The following is a 14,760-nucleotide window of genomic DNA, read 5'->3' as shown; positions in this document are numbered from 1 at the left end:
TTGTACAGGAATGGGCCATTCAAATTTTATTCAATAGTTGTGAAAATGAAACTCTATTTCTCTAAAAGATAAATGAACAAGCAATCACGATGCTTAAATTCCTTCTCGCAGCTATCCTGTAATCATGACAGAACTCAGCATGAAAACAGTCTAACATCCTCTTGGCACACAGGGGTCAAAAACAACCAGATCACAAGAAAATGAACACAGAGCCTTGAACAAACCATGCCTGAATTCCATTACTTCCAAATATTTCAGATATATAAATCAATAAATCCTAGATTATTATTATTTTTTTTTTTTTTTGTATTTTCAGTAGAGAAGGGGTTTCACCATGTTGACCAGGATGGTCTTGATCTCTTGACCTCGTGATCCACCCGCCTTGGCATCCCAAAATGCTGGGATTACAGGCTTGAGCCACCGCGCCCAGCCAATCGCCTAGATTATTTAAACCAATTACAGTATTTTTTGTTTTCATTTTGTTTTTGTTTGTTTTGATATTAGTAACTACACACAAAAATAATAGGGACATTGTAACTATTGTACATGGGCTATCTCACTAAATCCTGCCAAGAGTCCATTTAGGTAAGTAGATTTTATCACTGCCTCCACTTTCATATTCAAGGAAAGTGAGGAATGCAACTTTCCCAAATTCCTATCGTTTGTAAAGAGAGAGTTGGAATTCAAGCCATCAAACTTTAGAGCCTGTACTTTTAACTGTAGCACCACAGATTTCCCATACCTACTTTGCTGCACCAAAACACTTCTGTAATTGGTAGCACTGCTCTGAGAGATATTTTTTAAAACAAATTATTTTATAAAGCCCCAAACAGAAAACAGGGGAGCAGGTTAGAAAATGATCAAATGTACAAAATCAAACCAAGTTAAACTAAAGATATAATCAAATGCAGCAGCCTTTACCAAAACAACTCATTCAGGTACATTGGGGTATACATGAAACATTCTGATCACACAGGTTAAAATGTCAGCTCTTAAGTAATACTTTTTCCTGGAAACAGAGTCTGTCTCTGTCATCCAGGCTGGAGTGCAGTGAAGAAATCACTGCTCAGTGCAACCTCCGCCTCCTGGGCTTCCGATAATCCTCCTACCTCAGGCTCCCAAGTAACTGGGATTACAGGCAAGTGTCACTACACCCAACTAAGTTTTTGTATTTTTAGGAGAGACTTGGTCTCAGCAATCCACCAACCTCAATCTCTCAAAGTGCTGTGTTTACAGGCTTGAGCCACTGCACCCAGAGAGCAATACTCTTTTTAAAAGGTAAATAAAAGTGGTACTCACCAAGGATGCCCGTTTTGTTTTTAGGACTGGGGGAAGGTCTTGATTTTAACTAAAAATACTGTGATTAAAAAATTTAGAGTTCTCTAAGAGGGTGACCCCTTAGATTAGAATGATGGCTTTGTAAACAGATTTTAGGATGTATACTTAAAAGTTACTCCTACATAAAAGTTTTTTAGCAAAAAATGCCATACATATTACTTATATGTACTCATGCACAGGAATATATACACGCATTCATAAAATTCTGTCTATATATACATAAGTAAATATATACAATTCACGTGTATTCTATAGAAAATTATGTGATTATATATGATGTGTTATATGAATTATATCTATAATAAGGCTTAATGTATACATATATAAAACTGTATTCTTATCTGCTAGATATACGTGAATTTCATTTTTAAAATTTTTAAGTTCAAGAGTGCAGGTACATGTTTGTAACCTATGACACACAGGTAAACTTGTGTGGTGGGGGTTTGTTGTACAGATGATTTCATCACCCAGGTATTAAGCCTAGTATCCATTACTTATTTTTCTTGATTCTCTCTCTCCTCCTCTCTCTCTCTTCACCCTCCAAAAGGCCCCAGTGTGTGTTGTTGCCTTCTGTGTTCATGTGTTCTCATCATTTAGCTACCACTTCTATGTGAGAACATGTGGTATTTGGTTTGCTCTTTCTTTGTTAGTTTGTTAAAGATAGTGGCCTCCAGCTCCATCCATGTCCCTGTAAAGGACATGATCCTGATCTTTTCTTTGGCTGCATAGTATTCCTTGGTATATATATACTATATTCTGTTTATCCAGTCTATCATTGCTGGCCATTTAGGTTGATTCCATGTCTTTGATATACATGAATTCTGTTTATTCGTAGTATTCTTTCTCACTATCAAATAAATGTTACCTCTGCTCACTCAAGTCTTACATTCTCCCTCCAACAAAATCATCTGTAGTTGTCCATGGCACACGTAACCTTTTATAAAGCTAAGTACAAGAGGATTGAACTACATGGGCCAGATACGCCAACCCTCTTTCCTCCCCTCCCCCTCCCCCCTTTTTTTTTTTGGAGAAAAAGTCTCACTTTGTCACTCTGACTGGAATGCAATGGCATGATCTCGGCTCACTGCAACCTCCACCACTCAGGTTCATGGGATTCTGGTGCCTTAGCCTCCTGCATAGCTGGGATTACAGGCACATGCCACCACATCTGACTAATTTTTGTATTTTAGTAGAGGCAGAGGTTTCACCACGTTTCCCAAGCTGGTGTCAAACTTCTGAGCTCAGGCAATCCACCTGCCTCAGCCTCCCAAACCTCCCAAAGTGCTAAGATTACTGGCGTATGAGCCACTGCACTAGGTCCCCCATCCCTCTTTCCTGATAAATTCCTTAGGGAGGGCCCTGAGGGTTCAAAACATGCCACCGTAGGGGTCCGCTTCATTATCCCTCTGACACCCTGTCACCCGACACACGTCTTCTTCCTGCTGCTAGGAATTCATGAATGCACTGGAGAAAGCCAGCTCCTTGGTGAATTCCTGTTAACAAATATGTATTTCCCCTCGGAAAGCATCTTTGTCTGAGAAACCAGTTAGCAGTGATTTGGGGCAGAATTGGTTTATTTTTGCTTTGGCCCTGTTGTGGGCATTTTGACTTCATCGTGTGTTCATTTTCCCTAAATAGAAAACACAAGGTCTATGCTGAACGTTTCGAAAAGAAAAAAGGTGGAAGTTTCCAGTTTGGTCCCGATAAGCCTGTTTCTAAAAATAAGAAGCGAGGACAGTAGGTTTTATATTAGTCATTTTTCTGTTTAAAGAAGCAGCAGTATTTTAAACTCACGAAGCCCACTAAATACTATGAGTTTGCAAATGCGAGCACAATGAGGCCATTTCCGCCCACAGGGATTTGGATGTGTCCAAAGTCCTATTTCCCACCACCAGCCAGTCCCAGGACAGAAATAGCATCCTGAGAGTGAGCTGTGTCATCCTTTGAATTGAAAGAAACTCAAAGGCCCTGCCCTAAGGCATCAGCTTCGAGGGTAAATGTCCTGTTTAGCAAACATGTCAGTAGGACAAAAGTGAATCTTCAAATAAATTTGATACAAGATAGACAAGTTTTGCTAAGATTTCCTGGGGAAAGGGTCAGGAAAAGCCCGAAACATGTAACTACCAAAAGAATAAGACAGCTCAGGTTCCAAGTGGAGGCTGATGTCTGAGCAAAAGCCAGGGCCTTGAAGTCAAGCAGACATCCTTGACACCTGGGCTTGCTACATGCACAAAGCTGTACAATGTTAGACAAATCTTTGAACAGTTCTTGCTATACTTTGGTGTTCTCAGTTTGAAGATGGAATCAATACATATCCCTAAGTGTTATTGTGATAAGCTGAGGAGCTAACATAAAGCTGTTGGTTCTGCTAAATTCTCAGTCAGTGGTACTGGTCAATAGAAAAACCCTCCTTCAGAATTGCTTGAACCCAGGAGGCGGAGGTTGCAGTGAGCCGAGATCGCGCCATTGCACTCCAGTCTGGGTAGCAAGGGCAAAACTGAGTCTCAAAAAAAAAAACAACAAAAAACCCTCCTCCAGACACACATCCTCACTTCAGATACCTCCCAGCCTGCAAGCACAAGCACAGAGCTGTATAAATGCCAAAGGTACGCAGCCCTACTTTCTTAATATTTTCCTGTGGTTGGCAAAACTCTAAAAATGGCACCCAAGATTTCACATTCCAGTCCCTGGAACCCATGAATATGATGAGATGTCACTCTCATCGTTATTCTCATATAATGTAGCCAAGGGCTTGTGTTACGCCATATGGTACAATTGACTTTGAGATAGGGAGGCTACCTGGGGGTATCACATGGGTCCTTTTAAGCAAACGGCTTTCCCAGCTGTTGGAGAAAGAAAAGTTGGAGAGATTTAAAGTGAGAAGGGCTCACGATACTGTTGCTGTTCAGAAAACAGGCTATAAGAGAGTAAGTGTAGTTGTCTGAAGTTGCTGAAAGATCCTCCAGCCACTGGCAGCCAGGGAGGAACTGGATTCTGCTGACACCTAGAGCCAGCCTGTGGCTAAGTCCCTTTGTGTGGCTTTCATAGACTAGCGCAGGCTGGGTAATTTATAAAGAACAGACAGATCTGAAGGCTGGGAAGCCCAAGATCAAGGTGCCAGCACCTGCTGAGTCCCTTCCTGCTATATATCCTCATGGCAGAAGACAGAAGGGCAAGAGAAAGCCAACTCCCTTCCCAAACCCCTTTGCAAGGACACCTGATCGCATTCACAAAGGAGGAGCCCTCCTGGCCTACTCACCTCTTAAAGTCCCCACCTCTTAATACTATCACACTGGCAACAGCTGGATTTTGGAGAGGACACATTGAAACCACAGAGGTTTGAAAGTAGATTTTTCCTCTGAGCATCCAGGGAGAAAGGCAGCCCTGCTGACACCTTGACTGCATCGTTGTGAAACTGAAGCAGAGATCCCAGCTGAGGCATGCCTGTCTTCTGGAATGGTGAGATAAGACATCTGTGTGGCTTTAAGCCACTATATTTTTAAGTAATATGCTATACTGCAATAGAAAACTGCTACACACACACACACACACACACACACACACACACACACAGAGAGAGAGAGAGAGAAAGAGAGAGAGAAAGAATGAGCAAATGAAACAAAAACAATCAATAATTGGTGATTGGTGAGTCTGGGAAAAGGATATAAAAGACTTCTTTGTGTTATTATTCTTGCAACCTTTCTGTAAATTTGAGATTAGAGCAAAATAAAAAGTTGCACATAATTGAAGCACAGGGTAAAATAAAACCCTTTGGCATCTGTGTAACTGCTAGTATGTAATGCAAACTCATAAACCCTCCTTTAAAGTGTGCAGGAGATGGGTGTCTGCCATGAATGATCCTCAGAGAGAAGACAAGTATTCAGTGACTCTGATAATGAACTCTCAGGTGTATTCCAGATGATATGGGGTCAAAACAAGGCTTCTCTTTTTAATTTTGCCATTAATATCTCTTTAAAAAAATCTCTGCCTGAATCTAATATAGGAGGTTCATGACTCCTAACATGGATATTATAGGGCCATTAATTGGAGAATACAGCATTGTGCTAATGCTGAATATTGGTATATTAAGAAATGCATGATCATTCCTTTGGAAATGTCTAGAAACACATCTGTGTGATGAAGAGATCATTGTCACAATACGAAGGCACACTTTAGACACCAGGTTGTTGGGTTTACAATGCAAAGTGTCAAAAATTAGTGTAGGTGCAATAATGTTCATAACTAATTCACCTATCAATGGTGTTCTGTGGTCCATCTAGATAAAGTAAGACGAACATGGATAAGCAGAATCTGTTTGCTATTGATTTCTCTGCTTTGTCCTTATCAGAAAATACATTTGAGAGAGCCTAGAAATAAGTCACACATTGCTCAAGTTATGTTTTAAAATATCCTCTAGGTCTATTTTCTGTATTTCCTGTCAATTCTCTCTCAGTTCTACATTTTTCATTAAGCTTCTTGGATTAACTTTCATCCCCATACCTTCTGTCAATAGTACCCTAAGATATTTTGACATTGATTATCCACATCAATTTCAGTTTGATGCTGTCTTTTGTGCACTGTGGGACTTCAGCATACCTTTTCTTTCTTTCCTTTCCCCACCTCCAAGCTCATTTGAATTCCTGTATCTCCTGATAAGTGGGCACATCGTAATACTACAAAGCATTTTCAAACATAAGAAAAACAGACTTTATTGGCGCTCCACCGCTCTTCTGTCCATGGAAAACCATCTTCTTTGTCTATAATAACTTAACAGTGGCCAAAGTACTAAAACCACAGACTCATTGAACTGTCATCTGTCTCTTCAGGGCTGCAGCATGTGATAGAGAGGGAAAGCCTCAGCCTTCCTCTCACAAGACTGCTTCCCATTTTTGGGCAATTGTCATGGTTTGTTAGAAAACACTTCTCTGTGTGGATATGAATCTGATCTCTATAACTTCTAATCACCATTCTTTGTTTCGATTTTATTCAATTATTATTATTCCTTTGGGTTGGGTTAAAATTATTCCTTTTTTTAATCAACAGTTCTTCTAAGATGTGAAGACATCCTGTTCCCTTTCAGGCCCCAGTTCCTCTCTTTTCCAATTGAAGTATACCAAAATTTTCGAAAGGCTTACTTGTGAGCACCTCACACCTGGTTGTCCTCCTCTGGACCAGCCCATTTAGTAAGCATCACTCTGTGTGTGTGTGTGTGTGTGTGTGTGTGTGTGTGTGTGTGTAGATAGATAGATCTACAGGTATATACATATATACAGTAGCCTGATGTAATAGAGTATAATAACATTCTTGAAAATGAAACAGAATTATCATTGTCTTGCCAATTATTATCTTGTCCCGAATAGGACTGAGGCTTCTACATCCCCTATAAAAATCAGCCAAGCACACACTGCAGTCTTTTTTATTTTGAGATGGGTTCTCACTTTGTCATGCAGGCTGGAATGCATGGCATGATCATGGCTCACTGCAGCCTTGAACTCCTGGGCTCAAGCCATCTTTCCGCCTCAAACTCCCAGTAGCTGGGACCACAGGCACATGCCATCACATTGAGCTCTGTGTGTGTGTGTGTGTGTGTGTGTGTGTGTGTGTGTGTGTGTGTATTTTGTAGAGATAAAGTTTTGCAGTGTTTCCTAAGCTGGGGTCAAACTCGTGGGCTCAAAGATCCTCCCACCTTGGCCTCCCAAAGTACTGGAATTACAGCTATGAGCCACCACACCCACCCTCAGTCTTTATGTTATGCTAATGGAGGATGGTGTGTTTGCAGTCTGAGAGGTGGTATCATATTTTAATTAAGTGTTATTCTGTCTCTATAAACATTCAAATGCCAGTAGATAATAATTCAAATTTTATTTTCACTGAAGTAACTGATATTCTGTAATTACCAATTTTATAGTTGACAAATTTTTTTTAGATATTTTTATGAAACTATTGCTTCATTGTAGCAGGGATGCACTCCTACAGAACACTTTATTTAGCTGTCAATCCATTCATATGGGAATGTAAGTACACTTAGTTTTTTTTGTTCTCTTAAAGAAACAACCATCTTAAAAATAAAATAGGCATACTAGCTTTCAAGAATCCAGCTATTTAGCAGGTAGCCTCTGTCACAGACAACATAAACGGTACCTAACTCACAAAAAGTTAAAATTTAGCCACATTATGGGTCAGTTAGCAGGTTGAAATATTGGAGGTGTTGTCACAATAGTTAGACTGCCATTCTGAGGAAACTATGCTTTTTTTATTGCAACTAACAGGCCTAGAAGTCTTTCAGGCTTTCAAATCTCAGCAATGTTCTGCAGTCCTACTACCTGAGCAGAGTAAACTGCAGGATTAAAATTTGTAAAGAATGAGGGATAGTACTGCCCTAAGTTCGCAAAATTTTCACACACAGAATGCTGTAATTTTTACATTAGACATCCAGTCTTGTTTCTGTACCTCCATGGAACCCAGTTAAACCCGTTCAAACTGTTTTATTTAGAATAATAATGCTGCGTTAATGTTTAATTCTCTTCTACATGAAATTTGAGTGAGCCAAGAAAAATATCACATTGGTCCAGAAACCTTTTAATATTTTTGTCATCTTAAAGAGCCATAATCCTGGTTATCTATAGGTAAAATGAAGCAGTGATACTCACAAAACAGAACTGAAGCTTTTAACTAAGTATGACCTGCACTTACATTTTGAAAAAATTAACACATTTTCTTTGGGTACCATTATCCTTCCTCACATTCTGAACAAGAATGTTCATATCCTTTGCAAAATAAGACCTAGAATTTCCCTTGAATCTACATTTAAAATTTGTGATGTAATAAATATAATAATAAGTATGTGCCTACCAAATACAAATGTTCTTAATCTACTACAAAATTATAATTACCATTCCAGCTATTTCTGCTTATAAATGCCATTCATTTTCAGAGGTTCCTGCTTTCTCCCTAATGTCTCTTTGCAGTTATGACCAGCTGTTCTTGCTACTTAAATGTTTGATAGGAAAACACCTGGAAATAAATGACTTCCACAGGGAAATACACTGTGCCATTTGCAAAAAAAAAAAAAAAAAAAAAAAAAAAAAAAAAAAAACAGGATGGGGGAAGCATGAATGACCGAAAATGAACAACTTTGCTACTCTGTTTTTATGAAAATAGCATCTTAAGGTACAGATTTCATTTATGTAGGAAAGCCTAAGTTTTATGAAAATTTGACTCTTTAATGGGAATGCTATGTTCAGAGTTACTATTTTGTTAATCTAATATAAATGCTAGAGTCAACTTCAGCTGTTTTGTATTTTTTTATCCTTAGATCTAAAAGTATACATGGCTAATGAATTAAAACTAATTTTTAATATATGCTTGCAAAACAGTATATTGTGGAACCACAAAATTTTCTCCTTTGACCTTATGCTGAACCCCTTCCCCGCTCCCTACCACCTCTAATACCAAGATGCTAACCCATACCCTCTACCTTCCTTCTTGGAATCAACAATTCCATAACAGAATATAAAGGGCACAAACAGGCCAGATTGGGAAAAAAAAAAAAAAAAAAAAAAAGCTATGGAATATGTATGCCCAGCATTTTGTGGCTTGTTCCAAGTGAAGAATTGAGATCCAGTATGAAACCAGTATGCCATTATTTCACTCTTGTAAATATGCCTTATTTTACTCTTGTATTTCACTCTTGTAAATTCACACACATGTAGAAAATGTCAAGAAGTAGGTATAGTAAAATGCCAGAAGTCGTTTCTTCTGGAGTTAGAATTAGAACTGGGCAGAGGCAGAAATTGCAATTTTGCTCTACTTGCCTTTAAAATCTATTTTACATATAAAACAACCAAAAAAGAAAACCAACCCACAAAATAACTGACTCTGCTACTGATAGCCTTATGAAGGATGCTTTGCTTGCGAGTAATAATCTTCTCACCCTACCTAGGCCTAAGTTTCCATGCCAGTACCACGTACTTTCTCGTGCATCATTGCTTAAGTTCCTTGTAACAGCTCTCTACAGCTGTTGGAATAGACCATCTTTGTTTTGTTTTATTGACTAGTTCAGTGGTCTTTAAACAAAGTTTATCAGTAGAGTTGAACCATTTCATATGGACATGCAGAGAGCCTGCAAAGTTTGTCTTTTTGTACCTGGCTGATTTCACTTAACATAATGATCTCCAGGTCCATCCACATTGTAATGTCAGGATCTCGTTCTTTTTTATGGCTAAATAGTACTCCATTATGTGTATATGCACCACATTTTCTTCATCCATTCATCTGTTGAACACAGGTTGCTTCCAAATCTTAGCTATCGCGAACAGTGCTGCAACACACACTGGTGCACAGATATCTGTCTGATACACTTGAGTTCTTTTCTTTTGGATATATACCTGTGTATTAGTTCATTCTCACACTACTGTGAAGAACCGCGTAAGACTGGATAATTTTTAAAAGAAAGAGGTTTAATTTATTACTGTATCCTATAGGTGTTGGTATGTTATATTTTTATTATCATTTCTTTTCAGGAAGTTTTCAATTTGTTTCTTAATTTCTTCACTGACTCACTGGTTACTAAGGAGCATATTGTTTAATTTCCATGTATTCATGTGGTTTCCAAGATTCCTGTTGGTAATTTTTAGTTTTATTCCACTGTAGTCAAAAAAGATGCTTTATTTATTTAGTTTTTGAATGTTTTAAGACTTGTTTTGTGACCTATTACATTATCTGTCCTTTAGAATAATCCATGCGCTAAGTAAACGAACGTGCATTTTGCAGCCATTGGATGACATATTCTGTAGATATCTGTTAGATCCATTTGGTCTACAGTGAAGATCAAGCCCAATGTTGCTTTATTTTGTTTGTTGATTTTCTGTCTGGAAGGTCTATCCAATGGTGAAAGTGAAATGTTGAAGTCTCCATCTATAATTGTATTGGAGCATATCTGTCTCATTAGTTCTACTAATAGCTGTTTTTTTACATACCTGGATGCTCCAGTGTTAGGTCATATATGTTTAAAATTGTTATATCTTCTTGCTGAATTGATTTCTTTATCATTATATAGTGACCTTCTGTATCTCTTACAGTTTCTGTTTTTGAAATCTATTTTATCTGACGTAAATATAGCAACTCCTGATCCTTTTTCATTTCCATTAGCATGGAATACCTTTTTCCATTCCTTTATTTTCAGTCTGTCTGCATCTTCATAGGTGAAGTGTGTCTGTTGTAGGCAACAGACCAACGGCTCTTGTGTTTTCATCCATTCGGTCAGTTTATGTCTTTTGGTTGGAGCATTTAGTCCATTTGCATTTAACGTTATTATTGATAAGTAAGGACTTACTCCATTTTGTTATTTGTTTTCTGGTTGTTTTGTGGTCTTCTTTTCCTTCTTTCATTCTTTCTTTCCTGTCGTCCTTTAGTGTGGGTGATTTTTTCTGGTGATATGATTTAGTTTCTTGCTTTTCGTTTTTTTTTTTTCTTTAAGTAGGGATGGGGTTTCACCATGTTGACCAGGCTGGTCTCAAGCTTTTCGTTTTTTGTGTATGTTGTTGCATGTTTTTGGTTTGAGGTTGTCATGAGGCTTGCAAATACTGTCTTTAACCCATTATTTTAGTCTGATAATAACTTAACACTGTATGCATAAACCAACAAGCAAAAAGAAAACTAATAAAAACTCTATACCTTAACTTCATCCCTCCAATTTTTAACTTTTTGTTGTTTTTGTTTCTATCTTACTGTACTGTGTCTTGAAAAGTTGTAGGTATTACTTGTGATTGGTTCATCATTTAATTTTTCAACATAAGGTAAGAGTAGCTTTCATACCACAGTTACACTGTTATAATATTCTGTGTTTTTCTGTGTACTTACCATTACCAGTAAGTTTTCTATCTTCAGGTGATTACTTAATGCTCAGTAATATCCTTTCCTTTCCGATTGAAGTATCCCCTTTAGCATTTGTTGTGGAACAGGTCTGGTGTTGATGAAATCCCTCAGCTTTTGTTTGAGAAAGTCTTTATTTCTCCTTCATATTTGAGGGATTATTTCACCAGATATACTATTCTAGGGTAAAAGTTTTATTCCTTCAGCACTTTAAATATGGCATGACACTCTTTCTTCACCTGTAAGGTTTTTACTGGAAAGTCTGCTGCCAGGTATATTGGAGATGAATTGCATGTTATTGGTTTCTTTTCTCTTGCTGCTTTTAGGATCCTTTCTTTATGCTTGATATTTGAGGTTTGTTTATTAAATCCCTTGAGGCAGTCTTCTTTGGGTAAATTTGCTGGTGTTCTATAATCTTGTAGTTGGATATTGATATCTTGCTCTAGGTTTAGGAAGCTCTCTGTTATTATCACTCTGAATAAACTTGCTGCCCCTATCTCTTTCTCTACCTCCTGTTAAAGGCCCATAAGTCTTAGATTTGCCCTTTTGGAGCTATTTTCTAGATTATATAGACATGCTTCATTGTTTTTTATTCATCTCCTTTGACTGTGTATTTTCAAGTAGCCTGTCTGCAAGGTCACTAATTCTTTCTTCTGCTTGATCAGTTCTGCTATTAAAGGACTCTGATGCATTCTTAGTACACCAATTGCATTTTCAGCTCCAAAATTTCTGCTTGACTGTTTTAATTATTTCAATCTCTTTGTTAAATTTATCTGATAGAATTCTGAATTCCTTCTATGTGTTATCTTGAATTTCTTTGCGTTTCCTCAATACAGCTATTTTGAATTTTGTCTGATTGAAAGATCACATATCTCTGTTTCTCCAGGATTCGCCCCTGGTGGCTCCGTTTATTTGGTGAGGTCTGTTTTCTTAGATGGTGTTGATACTATTAGATGTTCTTTGGTCTCTGGACACTGAAGAGTTAGGTCTTTATTATAGTCTTTGCTGTCTGGGCTTGTTTGTACTTGTCCTTCTTGGAAAGGCTTTCTAGATATTCGAAAGAATTTGGGTGTGTTGGTTGAAGCTGTATCTGCTTCAGAGGATACCCTGAGCACAGTAACAGTGTGGTTCTTTCAGATTCATAGAGGAACCACCTTGATGGTCTTAGACAAAGTCTGGAGAATTATCTGGATTACAGGCAGAGACTCCTTTTTTTTTTAATTGTCCTTACTTTCTCTTAAACAATATCTCTCTCTGTTCTGAAACACCTAAAGCTGGGTGTGAAGTCACACTGACACTGCTGTGGGCACCCACTATGACTGCACTGGGTCTCACTTAAGACCTGCTGTAACTACTCCCTGGCTACTGTCTAGGTTTGCTCAAGGCTCTGAGGCTGCAAAGCCAGCCAGGCTTGTGTCCTTCTCTTCAGGGTGGTGAGATCCCCAAGGCCCCACTTGGGTCAAGAGGTGCCACCTGGGAACCAGGGCTAGTGTGAAAAAACCTTAAAAGTCTACTTGTTAGTCTGTTATACTGAGGCTGAGCTGACACTCAAACCACAAGATACAGTCCTTTCCCATTCTTCCTTCCTGCTTCCAAAGGCAGAGAAGGCTTACCCCTTAGCCACCACCACCAAGGGCCGTGAGGAGTTCTACCAGACTCCTGCCAATATTTCCTTAAATCCCAAGGGCTCTTAGGTCAGCTTCTGGTGAAAACTCCCTGGTCTGAGACTCACCCTTCAGAGAAGCGGGCTCCCCTCTGGCCCGGGGCAGGTCCAGCAATGACATCCAAGAATTATATTCTGAAATTGGGGACTCCAAGAGCCCACTTGATGCTCTACCCACTTGTGGCTGTGCTGGTATCTAAGATGCAAATAACATCCCCTTAACTCTTCCTCTGCTTTTTTTAAAGCAGATGGACCTTTGTCCCATAGCCATCGCAGATGGAAATGTGTTGGGTCTCACCTGAAGCCAGTAAGTCTCATAGACTCACTCGAGGCCCTTGACATAGTACCTGGTTATCGCTGCTGGTTATTCCTAGCCCAGTGGCTCTTCAGTTACCAGGTGATGAGTGCTGACAGGACTGGGTCTTTCATTCAAGGAAGCTATTTCCCTTCTGGCCCAGGGTGTGTCTAGCAGTGTCATCTGGGAGCTAGGGCCTGGAATGATGGTCTCAGGACTCTGACCAGTGCTCTGTCCTCCTGTGGCTGAGGTGATGTCCAAGGTGCAAGAGAAAGTCCTCCCTACTATTCTTTCTCCTCTCCTCTTCTCAAGCAGAAGAAAGGGGTCCCATTTTGAGCTGTGACCTGTGCAGCCTGGGATTTAGGGATGGGTGTTGCCAGTACTCCCTAGCCTGCCTCAGCTGATATCTCTGTGTGTCACATGCCCTCCCCCAACCCCCACCGCGTCCATTGTCTCTGGGTCGATTTCAGCACCAGGTTTCTCCTAAGAGTTGCAGATCTTGTGGCCTAGACTGTATTTCAAGTTTATGTAGAGACTCAGAGTACTTTACTTCTTGGTGGTGAGGTTTGTGAAAACTCAGGTTGAGACCTCTGGGTTCCGCAGTTTCCCTCTGGCTAGGGCTGCTTTAAATGCACACTCCATGAGTGGCTGAGTTTGGTCTGGGTTTCCTTTCTGTGTTCTCCCTCCCCTAGCACCCAGAGATGGCTCTCCACACCATGCCACTGGTGCTGGTATGGGAGGGGTGGCATCAATGATTTGGGAGCGTTTTTGCTATCTCTTCAGTGCCTCTCTCAGGGATATGAAGTTAAAACCAGGTACTATGAGGGCCCACCCGATTCTTTGTTCTTATGAAGGTGTTTTTTCTCTGTAGACAGTTGGTGGAACCTTCAATTCTGGCACCTTGCTCTGCCTCATCAAGTTGTGGTATTTCCAGTTGCTTTTTTTAATCCTGCCTCTAAAATTAAGCAACCAACCTTACTGGAAAGATTTTGTTCAGAAAAGGCTCAATGAGTACTAAAAATGTACCAGGAAACAAAAGGAAGTCAAATATGTATTTCAAAAATCTTTCTGGAGAAGACCCATAGACTAAATCCGAATAAACCCAGACAATTATTTCTAGAGTCTAATACTGACCAAATAACTTTTTACAGCCTCAATGTATTTTGAAGAGGCAGTCACTGCTATCAACATGAGTACTCCCATAAATTTCATTGATTTGTTATTATTATTATTATTTGCCTCTTAACGTCTAATTTCAGGTTAGGAATATATTTAAATTGGTTTACTCTTATTTTTTGGACTTACTCCTTGCAACCTGGGCATCCCTTGCTCTGCCCTTCAAAGTGCTGAAAGGCTTTCAATCAAAGATTTATGCCTTTACGGCATAATTACTCACCGTGTAATTCATGCTGTCTGTGACTATTCTGAAATATTCTTAGTACATTAATTGTTTTACCTGGATAACAGATCACAGCAACAGCATATTCTGATTAGGGCATCACTCAAGTTTATTATATACCAAATATATTTTGAGCACCCACTAGCATTCTACACTGTGGCACAGGTATAAGGTGCCCTAAGAGTCTCTGGT

Source organism: Saimiri boliviensis, chromosome 1, assembly GCF_048565385.1.
Source record: "Saimiri boliviensis isolate mSaiBol1 chromosome 1, mSaiBol1.pri, whole genome shotgun sequence".
Classification (NCBI taxonomy): domain Eukaryota; kingdom Metazoa; phylum Chordata; class Mammalia; order Primates; family Cebidae; genus Saimiri; species Saimiri boliviensis.
Note: the sequence above shows the minus strand (reverse complement) of the source record.